The sequence below is a fragment of the Callorhinus ursinus genome, unplaced genomic scaffold, assembly GCF_003265705.2.
Source record: "Callorhinus ursinus isolate GAN/ISIS: 27379988/994484 unplaced genomic scaffold, GSC_fseal_2.0 scaffold20, whole genome shotgun sequence".
Classification (NCBI taxonomy): Eukaryota; Metazoa; Chordata; class Mammalia; order Carnivora; family Otariidae; genus Callorhinus; species Callorhinus ursinus.
In genome coordinates, this window is record NW_027397082.1 from 25,494,618 (window position 1) to 25,506,555 (window position 11,938).

The window sequence follows — 11,938 nt, forward strand, 5'->3', positions numbered from 1 at the left end:
TCACTGCACTGTATCCTGTATCTGAATTCTCTGCACATCTCCCCTACTAGACCCAACTGAGTGCAGGCTCTGCCATTCAACTCTGGAGCCCCAGAGCCAGGTTTCTGAAATAATACTACCCTTGTTGCACAGGTTACCTGCCCCCTCCTCTCCCTCCTGCAAGACCTGCCACAGTCTCTCAAGGCCTTGGCACCAGCAGCCTTTCTGCTTTTAGACATGGAGTGGACTGTGGATTTGGTCTGCCTTGTCTGTGCCCTTTGACAGCCAAGGTCGAGTGGCAAATCACAATTCCTCCATTCCCTTCACCCCCAACATTTCCATACAGGTAAACGTAAATACAAAAAATGCACATAGCAAACGAGAAGCTGGGTGCATTGGCTTCCTCTGAGAGGGAGCCTGGGGTCTGAGGAGGGAAGGAAACGGGTAAATGCCTTTTGCTGAATTTTACTAGGGAGACATATTAGTTTTTCAGCTGCATTGTAATAATAAAGTCAGTACTAAACAAAATGTGTGACAAGGGCAGAAAGTCTTGAGAAGGCAAAGGCATCATAGGTCAGGGTCCTCAAGGAGTATGTGGTGCTTGTTGGCATCTGCCTCCCCATCATCCCCACCCTTGAGCCTCCTCCATCGCTGGATGGACAAGCAGAGACATCCCCACACCCTGACACCACCACCACCACCAAACAAACAAAAAATAGGGAGAATTGGTACTGTCCACTGAGTCTACCTGACCCAAGAGTTACGGATACTGTCCTACCAGGCAGGAGAGAAAGCTCGCACACCCATAAGGAATGTGCCCTGAGAACTGGCTGTCCCCAGCAGCTGTGTCCCAACCCCCCCTCTCCCCCACAGGGAAGAGGCCCATGCACCTTTATGGGCCTTCCAGGGCTGCAGAGATGTGCACAGCTGCCCACGTGTGGTGTACTCATAAAAATGAGCACTGGATACAAATGTGGGTGGAGAAGACATTGAGGATTTTTTGTTCTGACCTTAGCTTCAATTGGTTAGTGTCTCTAGGACATGTCTCTCCGTCCCGGCCTCGGCCTACGGACGACCCAAAGTCAGGCAGGCCCAGTTCCCGGCCAGCAGAAGGGCCTGGAACACACAGTCCTTTCATCGGAACAGCGGGTCTAGGGGCAACTTGGTAGCCTATGCCACCTCTTTTTTCGGGGAAAAGCAGCTCCTCTGTCCACAGGGTTGAAGGAAGGAGACCCCTTCATGGGCTGCAAAACAGAGTGCCTTGTTTGTTTTATCTGCACCCCTTTATGAGCCTTGTTGTTGAAAGGTCCTGCGTCGAGCCTACCTTTGGCCATTCTGTCTCTTCATAATTATGCACAAGGCGAGGAAAAGCAACAAGTGTAACTTGACACTTGGCAATTCAACTTGGCCACCCTAAATGACTGCCAGCCCAGGAATAAAACATCCCACAACAATGCAGGCCCCATGGCTATTAGGGTGATTTACTCTGGACCACATGAAGTTCAGCGGCCGGGAAAGAGGGCTGAGCCTGAAATGGTCTTTCACGCTCTGTCGTAAATTCAGATCATGGCTTCAAAGGTGGTGCCAAAGGATTGGTAACCCAAAGTCAAGGGGCCTAGGTTTTGTTTTCCAGGGCAAAGGGACACCGTCAATGAAGGGAGACCTCTGTGGAGGTGACCCAGGGATGAGTTCGCGGCCACCTCTCCCCTCGCTGTGTCCCTTTGGCCCGAGGAAGGGGCATAAGGGGTGTCAGTGGCCCCAATGCTCGGTAAATCACTGGGTGTGACCTCAGCTGGGCTGGGTGACGGCCTTCAGGGCCCTTTCTCCTAGAGGCCAAGCCCTGCAGGCCCCATACTCAGTGACCCCATGGCTGGGTCACCAGAAGTGTGAGACCAGACAGCCTGCTCAGTCACCAGAAGGGACCTCTTCCAGGGTTAGGGAGAGGTGACAGGAGAAGACCCCCTCAATGCCCCAAAAGAAATGGCCTCCACTGTCTCCCTGGATGGGAATTTTATTTCACAGAGCTCCCAGGAAAACACTGCATGCCAACACTGACAACTTCATATTCTCCAACATTCATTGAGCTAGGCTTTAGGTCAGGAATAGTGCTACTGAAAAAAAAATTTTTTTTTGTTTCAGAACCAAAAAGACCAATGGGAGAAAGTAGATATACTTCATGTGAAACAAGTACTAAGGGCATTCATCAATAACAGCTCCCATCTATTAAGGGAATGCTTTGCCCAATATTGACTTTGAGCGGTAAATAGGATAAGAACTGCCATTTTACAAGAAACTGAGGTCAAGAACCTTGCCCACGATTTCCCAGCTAGCCACACCTAGGCGTGTATGTGCTCTTTTATACGACCTTGCCACATTTAATTTATATTTAAAAATTTAGAATTGGGGGTGGTGCATTTACAGTTAGCAGGTCATTTTAAGCATAAAAAACCCCCAAGTGTTTTAACCATTTTTATGCATTTATTTTATTGGATGTAGTAGAGAAACAAGTTGGCACAACCTCCGTCTTAAGACAGATAGTTATTAAGTGGGGAGAGTTACAAACCAGCCAGTGACCCAAGGGGGCCCAGCAGTTCAGGAGACCTGGGGTCCAATCCCACCATATCATTCGCTTGCTGTGTGATCTGAGCCACCTTCCTCTCCCTTTCTGTGCCTCAGCTCCTCTTCTAAGAGGAGGAGACTTATTTCTTAGGCTCCCCAAAACCAGTTCTGGAGTTGGGAGTTTTTATCGGTGCACTGGGAGGGGAGCCTGCCACCCAGCCGGAGCAGGTAAAAAGTTTCAGGACCCTTTATTCTTGCCTTGCCGCTCTGGTCAAGCTAGATTTGCATTATATTGGAACTGTAGAAAAACCTCAAATTTTATGTAGCACAAGCTTCTGCCACTGACACAGCCATCATGGCCCAGTCCAGGGATGGCAAAGAGGTTTTCTTTTGTTTGTGTTTTATCCAGTCAGGGGACAGAAATCACATCAGCTATTTTAATAGACAGAATTTAATATAAAGAACTGTTAATTAGGTAGCCAAAAGGGTAAAAAAGAACTCTATCGGGGAGGTAGCAACCATAGGAAGCAGCTACCCCCCCTACAGCCAAGGCCTGAAGGGAAGTATTAAAACACAGAAGCTCGGATGAGGAGCCCAGAGAGACAAAACTCCGGCCCCTGAGGAAGGGGTTGGCAGGCGGGGGCCCGAGCCTCTTGGACATCTCCACAGCCCCACACTCAGCATGTCCCATCTTGAACTCTTCATCTTCTCTCTTCTCTGGACATTGACCATGGTCTGCCTTCTCTCTCCTAGGGAATGGTACGTCCACCTCTACTCATCCCAGAGAGCTCCTTCATTCTTGTTCCCCACATCCAGTTGATTAGGAGGTCCTCGGACTGAACCCGCTAGTGCTGCCTGCCCTGCAGCCCCTTCTCTCTCATCACCTCGGAGCCGCCATTGTTTCTCCCAAGGACAACCACATTCTCTTACAAACTCCTTTCCCTGCCCTTCTACCTTGCCCCCTTCCAGTCCAGCCTTCAGTGCCTAAAGCCAATCTGAAGGTATGAAAGCTCCCCCCTGAAGGGCTCCCTCTTACCCCTGCTCGAGAGCTGGAAGTTTGGCAGGACACACATGGCTCTATGAGCCAGAGGTAGCGCCCTGAACTCTAGCCTTATCCAGTCACCCTCCGTGCTCCCTGTTACTACTTGTACTTTCCAGTCCCTGCTGCTCACCGCACCATTTGTGTGTGTGTGTGTTTGCACCTGGTAAGTCAGGCCTATTTTTACAACTCTGTTTCCAGCTCCTCCTCTGTGAAGCCCTCTCGGATTCCCAACCTCTTTGATCAGATTTGATAAGTTCTTCCTTGAGGCAACTTCTGGCATCTTTTAAAGCATCACTCTCTGGAGATGTGATATTAATATTACCTAGACTTCAAGACAGAGAATTCTGCAAGGAAGACATTTCATAATTAATAAAGGGGGGGGCAATTCTTCAGAAGGTATAATAATCCTGAGTCGGTATGTACCTAATAATAGAGCTTCAAAAGCCATGAAGCAAAACCAAAAGAGATAAAGGGGGAAATAGACAAATCTACAATTGTAGTTAGATATTTTAATACTCCTGTCTTGCAATTTGAGAAAACAAGTAGACAGAAAGTCATAAAGGACACAGAAGACAGAAGCAACCACATCAAGTGCTTTGACAACCAATTTGAAAACATTTGTGCAGTTTCTAAAAAAATTAAACACAGCGGCGCCTGGGTGGCTCAGTCGTTAAGCGTCTGCCTGCGGCTCAGGTCATGATCCCAGGGTCCTGGGATCGAGCCCCGCATCGGGCTCCCTGCTCCGCGGGAAGCCTGCTTCTCCCTTACCCACTCCCCCTGCTTGTGTTCCCTCTCTCGCTGTGTCTCTCTCTGTCAAGTAAATAAATAAAATCTTTAAAAAAAATAAAATTAAACACATCTCCCCTTTGATCCAACAATTCAACTCCTAAGTATTTACTCAAGGTAAATGAAAACATATGACCACAAAAAGACTTGTTCACAAAAGCTTATAGCTCTTTTTTCAGCCCCAAACTGGAAACAACCCAGAAGTCCATCAGCAGATGAATGGACTAACAATTGTGGTTCATCAATAACCAGAATATACTCAGCAATAGAGAGGGACAATACAATGCACGCATCAACATGGATGGGTTTTTTTAAGATTTTATTTTTAAGTAATCTCTACACCTAATGTGGGCTCAAACTAACAACCCCAAAATCAAGAGTCACATGCTCCACCAACTGAGCCAGCCAGGCTCCCAACATGGATGACTCTTTAAAAACATTGTACTGAGCAAAAGAAGTCAGATCCAAAAGATACTGCATGATATCATTTATATGAAGTTCTAGAACAAGCAAAACCAATCTACAGTGATGGAAAACATATTAGAGGTTGGCTGGAAGAGGGACTGACTCCAGCAGACATGAAGAAAATCCCTAAGGTGATAGAAATATTGCATTTTTTTGATGCGTGATGGTGATTGCACAAATGTATACATTTGACAAAGCTAACTGAGCTGTTCACTATAAAATGTGTGCAATTTAACATATGTAAATTATATCTCAAAAATGTTGACTCTCAGGAAAAAAAAAAAAGAGGTTGCAAACATAAATGGTCCGGCCACTGCAGAAAACAGTGTGGTCGTTCCTCAAGAAGTTTAACATGGAGGGACACCTGGGTGGCTCAGTCGTTGAGCGGCTGCCTTCTGCTCGGGTCATGATCCCAGGGTCCTGGGAGAGAGCCCCACATCGGGCGCCGGGCTCGGCAGGAAGCCTGCCTCTCCCTCTGACCCTCTCCCTGCTTGTGTTCCCTTTTCTCGCCGTATCTCTCAATGTCAAATAAATAAATAAAATCTTTAAAAAAAAAAAAAAAAGAAGAAAAGAAGTTCAACATGGAATTACCATATCACCCAACAATTCCACTCCTAGGTATGTTCCCAAAAGAACTGGAAATAGGTACCGAGACAGACACATATACAGGCATGTCCATAGCCTCGCCATTCACAATAGCCAAAGGGGGAAACGGGCCAAATGTCCATCATCAGATTGCAGTGATGGTTTCATGGTTTCAAGATTGTCGCATTTGTATACTTTAATATGTGCCATTTATGGTATGTGAACGATTCTTCAACAAGCTGCCAAAATAATACATACATAACCAATTTTTGAAATCTGCCCAGAAGCAGCATTTCCATTCAGAATTTCTTGCATCATTTCCATTCAGAATTTCTTCCTCTCCCTGCTGCATAGAGACGGGGATGGAGCGGAGCCGGAATGACTGTGGTCAGCAGGACATCGGGCTCAATCCCATCCCCTTGCGGCTCAATGCGGGCTCCAGGGCCTTTCCAGCTCCCTCCCCACAGCCTGTCCGCAGATTCCCTGGGAAGGAAAAGCTGACCCCCAACCCCTAGGCATGCCCCCATTTTCTGCCCTTCTCAGTGCAGACTCCCTTCTCCTGCTCCACGCCCTTCTCTCATCTTCCTAGGCTGGGGACAGCACCTCCAGGGCCCTCCCTGGCCCCTAAAGCCCCAACCCAGCCCCCTCTGTCAGTTACTTCCAGGATGTCCCCTGCTGTCCCTGCAAGGAGATTGAAACAGTTTGGCTCTGCTGCTTAAAACTTCTGTTTGCAGGAAGGAGTTTGTCACACATGCTAATGAATGGCCTGCCTGACTGAGCAGACACAGAGGCAGAAGAAGTGGGGTGGCCTCTAATGAATTCTTCCTGGCCACTGCGCTGATAAGATGTCGACAAACAGATGAGTGGGGCCTCTCCTCTCTGCCGGACTTAGGCATCACCTTCCCTGGCAGCTAAGCCCTCAGGCCTGTGTGCTTCTAGGTGCCCGTGGGCTGGGGCAAGGCAGGGACAGATGTGTGGGCACTGTGAGTGCCGTCAGCAGATGGGGCTGGAGGGCAGGCAGGGCCCAACCTCTGCCGACTCCCCCACCGTGCCCCATTTCTGGGCTCCTAAGCCAAGACCCAGGGGTAGCTGAGAAACTTACCCAACGGCTTCAACATTTCAAGACAAGTTTCTTCTCCCTCCTTCGTTCTTAGTGGATTTTTTCCTTTTCACAAGAGTAGTTCTTATGTATACTACAGCATTCTACAAATAAAACACAGAAGGGGTGCCTGGGGGCGCCTGGGTGGCTTAGTCATTAAGCGTCTGCCTTCCGCTCAGGTCATGATCCCAGGGTCCTGAGATCGAGTCCTGCATCGGGCTCCCCGCTCAGCGGGAGGCCTGCTTCTCCCTCTCCCATTCCCCCTGCTTGTGTTCCCTCTCTTGCTGTCTCTCTCTCTCTGTCGAAAAATAAATAAAATCTTTAAAAAAAAAAATGGGCGCCTGGGTAGTTCAGTTGGTTGAACGACTGCCTTTGGCTCAGGTCATGATCCTGGAGTCCTGGGATCAAGTCCCGCATCGGGCTCCCTGCTCAGCAGGGCGTCTGCTTCTCCCTCTGACCCTCTTCCCTCTCGTGCTTTCTATCTCTCATTCTCTCTCTCTCAAATAAATAAATAAAATCTTTAAAAAAATTTTAAAAAAGAAGGGGTGCCTGGCTGGCTCAGTCGGGGAAGCGTGCGGCTCTTGATCTCGGGGTTGTGAGTTCGAGCCCCACGTTGAGTATAGAGATTACTTAAGAAAATAAAATCTTAAAAGAAAAAAAAGAAAAGAAAACACAGAAGAAAATGAAGCCACTGTGATGTGATTCTATCACCCAGAGATCTCCATTTTCATTTTGCTTTCCTTTCTTCCTTCCTTTTTAATGTGTATGTTTCTAAAATCACAAGCAGGATCATAATAATGATGGTAATATTTACTGAGCAGGTGCTTCCTATGTACTAGGCTATACTAAGCACATCGTGTGGATTATCTCCTTTCATTTTCCCAATAACTCTGAGTGATGATGTAATTATTACCCCCATTTATGGAGTAATTAGGGCTTAAAGAAGTTAAGTCGCTGTCCAATGTCATCCAGCAACGAAATGGTGGGGCTGGAATTCCAACCCGGGAGATCTGGTTCTGGAACCGGATTCTTCACGCTTTGAAACTGACTAACTATGCTGCAAACCTCTTTCTGGGTCCTTAGTCTTCCATCTCATTTTTGGTGACTACATGGTAGTCTATCGTTCAGATGTACCATCATTTCCCCAAGCCCCTACCAGAGGACATTTGGTTGTTTCTGATGTTTTCTATAATACATTCTCCAGTGAGCATCCTTATAGTTAAATATTTGCTCAAAAACTAAAATTAGAATTTTGAGGTCAAAGCATATGGATAATTTTAAGGCTTTTGGCACATGTTGCGAAGATTGTCCTCCAAAAGTAATGACCCAATTATACTTCCTACCTCCTTACCCACACTGGACTACAAAGTGATTAGAGGCAGCTCAAGTTCTGCCACATGAATAATAAAATTTAGATTAATGAGGGGCTCGGGGTAGCCTAACCTTTTCCAGTGGAAATTCCATCTTCCCAGAGCAGGGGAGCTAGAACCGGATGGGGGGCAGGGAGGATTCGAGCGCCAAGAGCTCAAGGCCAACTTCTGCTTAATCGAATCAGCTGAGTAGTTCTAAGTTTCTCCGAAATGCCTGCTCATCGGCTGTCACGGAACAGTCACTGTCCAGGAGGAGAATAGGTGTGCAATGCCCAGGAGGCCCTCGGCGGCTGCGTCCATCTGGCGGCAGCCCCGAGCAGGGGCAGGACAGACCGCCAGCCAGGGCTCAGGACTCACAGGTTCTTGTCCCAGCCCTGGCATTGCTTCTGAGCATGAGCAACCCCTGCTAAGCTTCATTTCCTTCATCTGCTGATGCTGGGGGTGCTACCGCCTGGAGCTCCCACCCGCCACAATCCCCTATATCTCAGAACAGGACAAGTCCTTGCCCCATGTCCCACACTCCCACCCTTCAAACCTCTTCCTTCAGGAAGGGCCTGATCCCTTTTAAGGGTTTGCCTGATTTTAAGGGCTTGTCAGATCCACCCAGGATAATCTCCTTTTCGATTAGTTCCAAGGCAACTGCTTAGGGATCCTAATCACATCTGCAAAGTCCTTTCTGTCACATAATGCGTCCCAATCACAAGGCAAGGCCACCAGAGTCATAAATCCTCCCTCATTCAAGAGGAGGGACCGTATAACGCACACACTTCAGGGGTGGGAATCTGGAGCCCATCTCAGAACTCTGCCTATAACAGTGACTTGTGTGGACAAGAAAGGAAATAAGGAATGAAGGAACGTGTACATGAAGTGCTCACCTGTGCAGATGGAAGGGAAGAGAATGGTCTAAATGGGCACTAACTTCGGGATATACCCTAGAAATCTGAGTTGGATAGACCCCAGGCTGGCTTCAAGCTTCAAGGAACAGAGACCAGGATGGCTACCCCTTCTCCCCAGAGGGTTAGCTTACATAGAAGGTGAATGTGTGATTTGTTGTCTGGAGTTTGGAGCAGGGGGAAGGGATAATAATCCAGACAGCAGTAAAGACCAAAAAAAAGCCATACTTTCTTTGTAGGGCAACAAACTTTGATTCCAAACCCCATTTCCCACTCCCCTTCTCCCACCTCATGGGTGTTTACCCTGTCCCCTTGGAGGAGCGACCTCTCATGGAGACCCACTCTGCCTGCTTGGAGAATCCACCTGAGAAAGCAACATACACTCACCAGCCATGAAAGACTATTTGGGAAACCACCAGCAGCCCTCACGGAGCTGGTCCATGAAGAAAGTCAGGGCCCTCAGCCCCATTAACCCTGGGTCTCCTCTTTGTGGCCCGTAAAATCACGCTAATCCATGACCACAGTACTCCCGAGTATCACACGGGCCCGGAGGGCTGGACAGGAGCTAAGCCGCCAGAAAGAATATTCTTCAGGGGAAAGGCTAAGACAGCCTCCACGATCGGTGGCCTTTTGGCCTGAGTTGATAAACCCTGAGACCAATCAGGGCCTGGTGGTGACTCCCCTGTAAGTCAGGATGCGTTCCTCATCTGGGGGCCAAGAAGGGTGGCGACAACCCCACCGCACCCAGCCTTACACAAACTATTGTCTTTAGGGACAGGAGCCCCACCTCTTTCTGAGAAGCCTTTTGGCTGCAATGTGTACTCGTTCACTCAACATTGTTTTCTGAAGACCTCTAATGGGCCAGGTACTTCGTTCGCGCTGGGAGCTAGTGGTAGAGCCACGTGAGAAAAAAAAAAAAAAAAAAAAAAATCCTTGTCCTCAAGGACCTTATATTTGGTGAGGAAGATAGGCTGTTAACAAGATAACTAAGTAAATAATATAACTTATTAAGTGGTGGTAAAGTGTTCTGGAAGAAAACGCTGGGAAAGGTGAGTGGGGAGGCCTGGGGAGGCCCGGGGAGGAAGGAAGCAATTTTAAATAGGGTAGGCAGGAAGGCCTCCTGGAGAAGGTGACATGTGAGCCAAGTTAGGGCTTGAAGGTGAGAAAGGAGTGAGTCAGCTGGATATTTGAGGAGCTGCAAGTGCAAAAGCCTGAGACAGGAGCGTGGTGGCTGCGCGTTTGCTGAACAGCAAGGGGGCCAGATGCAGATGGGGGGGCAGGAGATGGGACAGAGAAGGGGGGGCAAGTCTCCCGAGCACAGGCGGCCTCCTCAGACATTGTCACGCCTCTCTTTGGCTTTTATTCAGAGTGAAATGGGGGCCCTCGCGGGGTTCTGAGGAGAGGAGTGCCATGACCCTACTTGCATTTTTTAAGGGTTTCTTCTGGCCCCTGTGTGGAAAACAAGCTGTGGGGGTATGCAGGGGTGGGGCTGCCTCCCTGGGCCAGGAACATCAGGTCCTCAGATCAGGAGATATTGGCCCCCAATAAACAGATCTGGAGTAAGTGAATTGAATGTCTGGGTTGAAGGCCAGCTGACGGTCTGTGAAAAGCATAAGGCAGGAAGGGAACAGGGGACATGGTTACCAGGACCTCAGGAGGCTGGATGGTGGCTAATGGATCAGCCAAGTAGGAGGAAGAAGTAGGTGGGGTTAGCAATCTAGCTGGCCAGCAAGCCAGTAAAGCTCACTTCGGGAGCCTGTCTTTGGGCAGATGGTATCTCCCCCTCCCCAAGCACTGTTTTGTTTTGTTTTCTTCACTCACCAGATACTTATTGAGTTTCTACTGTGTAGCAGGTGCCTTAAACACAAAGCAAAGTCAACAAGAGCTCACAGCTTAGTTGGAAAGACAGCGAAGTGATCATATAAATAAGGAGTAATGATGGGTTGTAGCAAGTGCTGGGACAGATAGAGTGTAGAGATAAAATAATTGAGAAGGTCTCCTAAGGAGATGATAGTTCAGGTGAGGAAGAAGAGTATTCCAGGCAGAGAAGACAGCATGTGCAAAGGCCCTGGGCGGGGGCAATCCACAGTATCTCTCGGAACCAGAGGGAAAACTCCATGGGTCAGAGTATGAAGCAGGGGCCTGGGTACATTCTGCCCAGGTGGTCCCGGACTGTGAAGGGCTGCAAGCAGGAATAGGCTACAGCTGCCAGGGTGCTAGGGGTGGCCGCTGCAGGTGGGCTCTGAGCTCCAGCCAAGCTCACTCCCTGCAGAGACCCCAGAAAAGAGCTGCCAGCACCAGAGGTTCCTGGACTGACTCAGAACAAGCAGCGAAGAGCACCAGGACCCATTGCTAAATGGTCCAAGCATTTTAATAGGCTCATACCTGAAAGTGTGGCAGGAAGTATACAAGCTTGCTCACTGTTCTTTATCCCATGAGAGTCACATTTCTGCTCAAAAACGAAGAAAGGAGAGAATAAAAACACTGTATTCCTTCCAGGTAGATCTCCAAAATAAAGTTATTCTGTATCTATATTTTTAGCTCCAGTTTGGGGTAAAAACAGAAAAGGGAAAAACGAAATCCATGGAAATGCCTTTGCCATACACTGTTGTCAAATCACATAATATTCCAGTTCTATTGCAGCTAGCATTAAACATGTAAAACTAGATATAGGAGATCCCGCAAGGAGAACTGACCCCTCCTGACTTGTTCGTCACAGGCTTTCCTGCTGGGACGTGTGGAAAGTGCCAGACAGGCCCCCATGGGAGTGTTGTGGACTGGACGGGCCCCTCCTCCAGCCAGGCTGCAAACACCCCCATTTGAATAGCAGCCCCCCACCCCCCTCTTCTCTTCCTTCATCTCACTTGACCCTTTGCCTCCCCTGAAGCTCACAAAATGCCATCTCATCTCCTTGTGTTTTCATTCACGCAGGAAGACCACCCTGTTCATTAAGATGGAAGACAGAGATAAAGCAGATCTTCGTCCTGTTTGTTTGTTTTAAGCATGAAAGCTATTTCCTCAAAATCCAATTTTTATGTCTCTTTTAAACATCTCAGCTTCCCTTTATAGTTCTCTCTCTCTCTCTTAGGCCTACATCATGCTCTGTGCCCTTTGGAATTACCTCCTGAAGAGCTTTTAAAAAAAACAAAACCACAAAGCC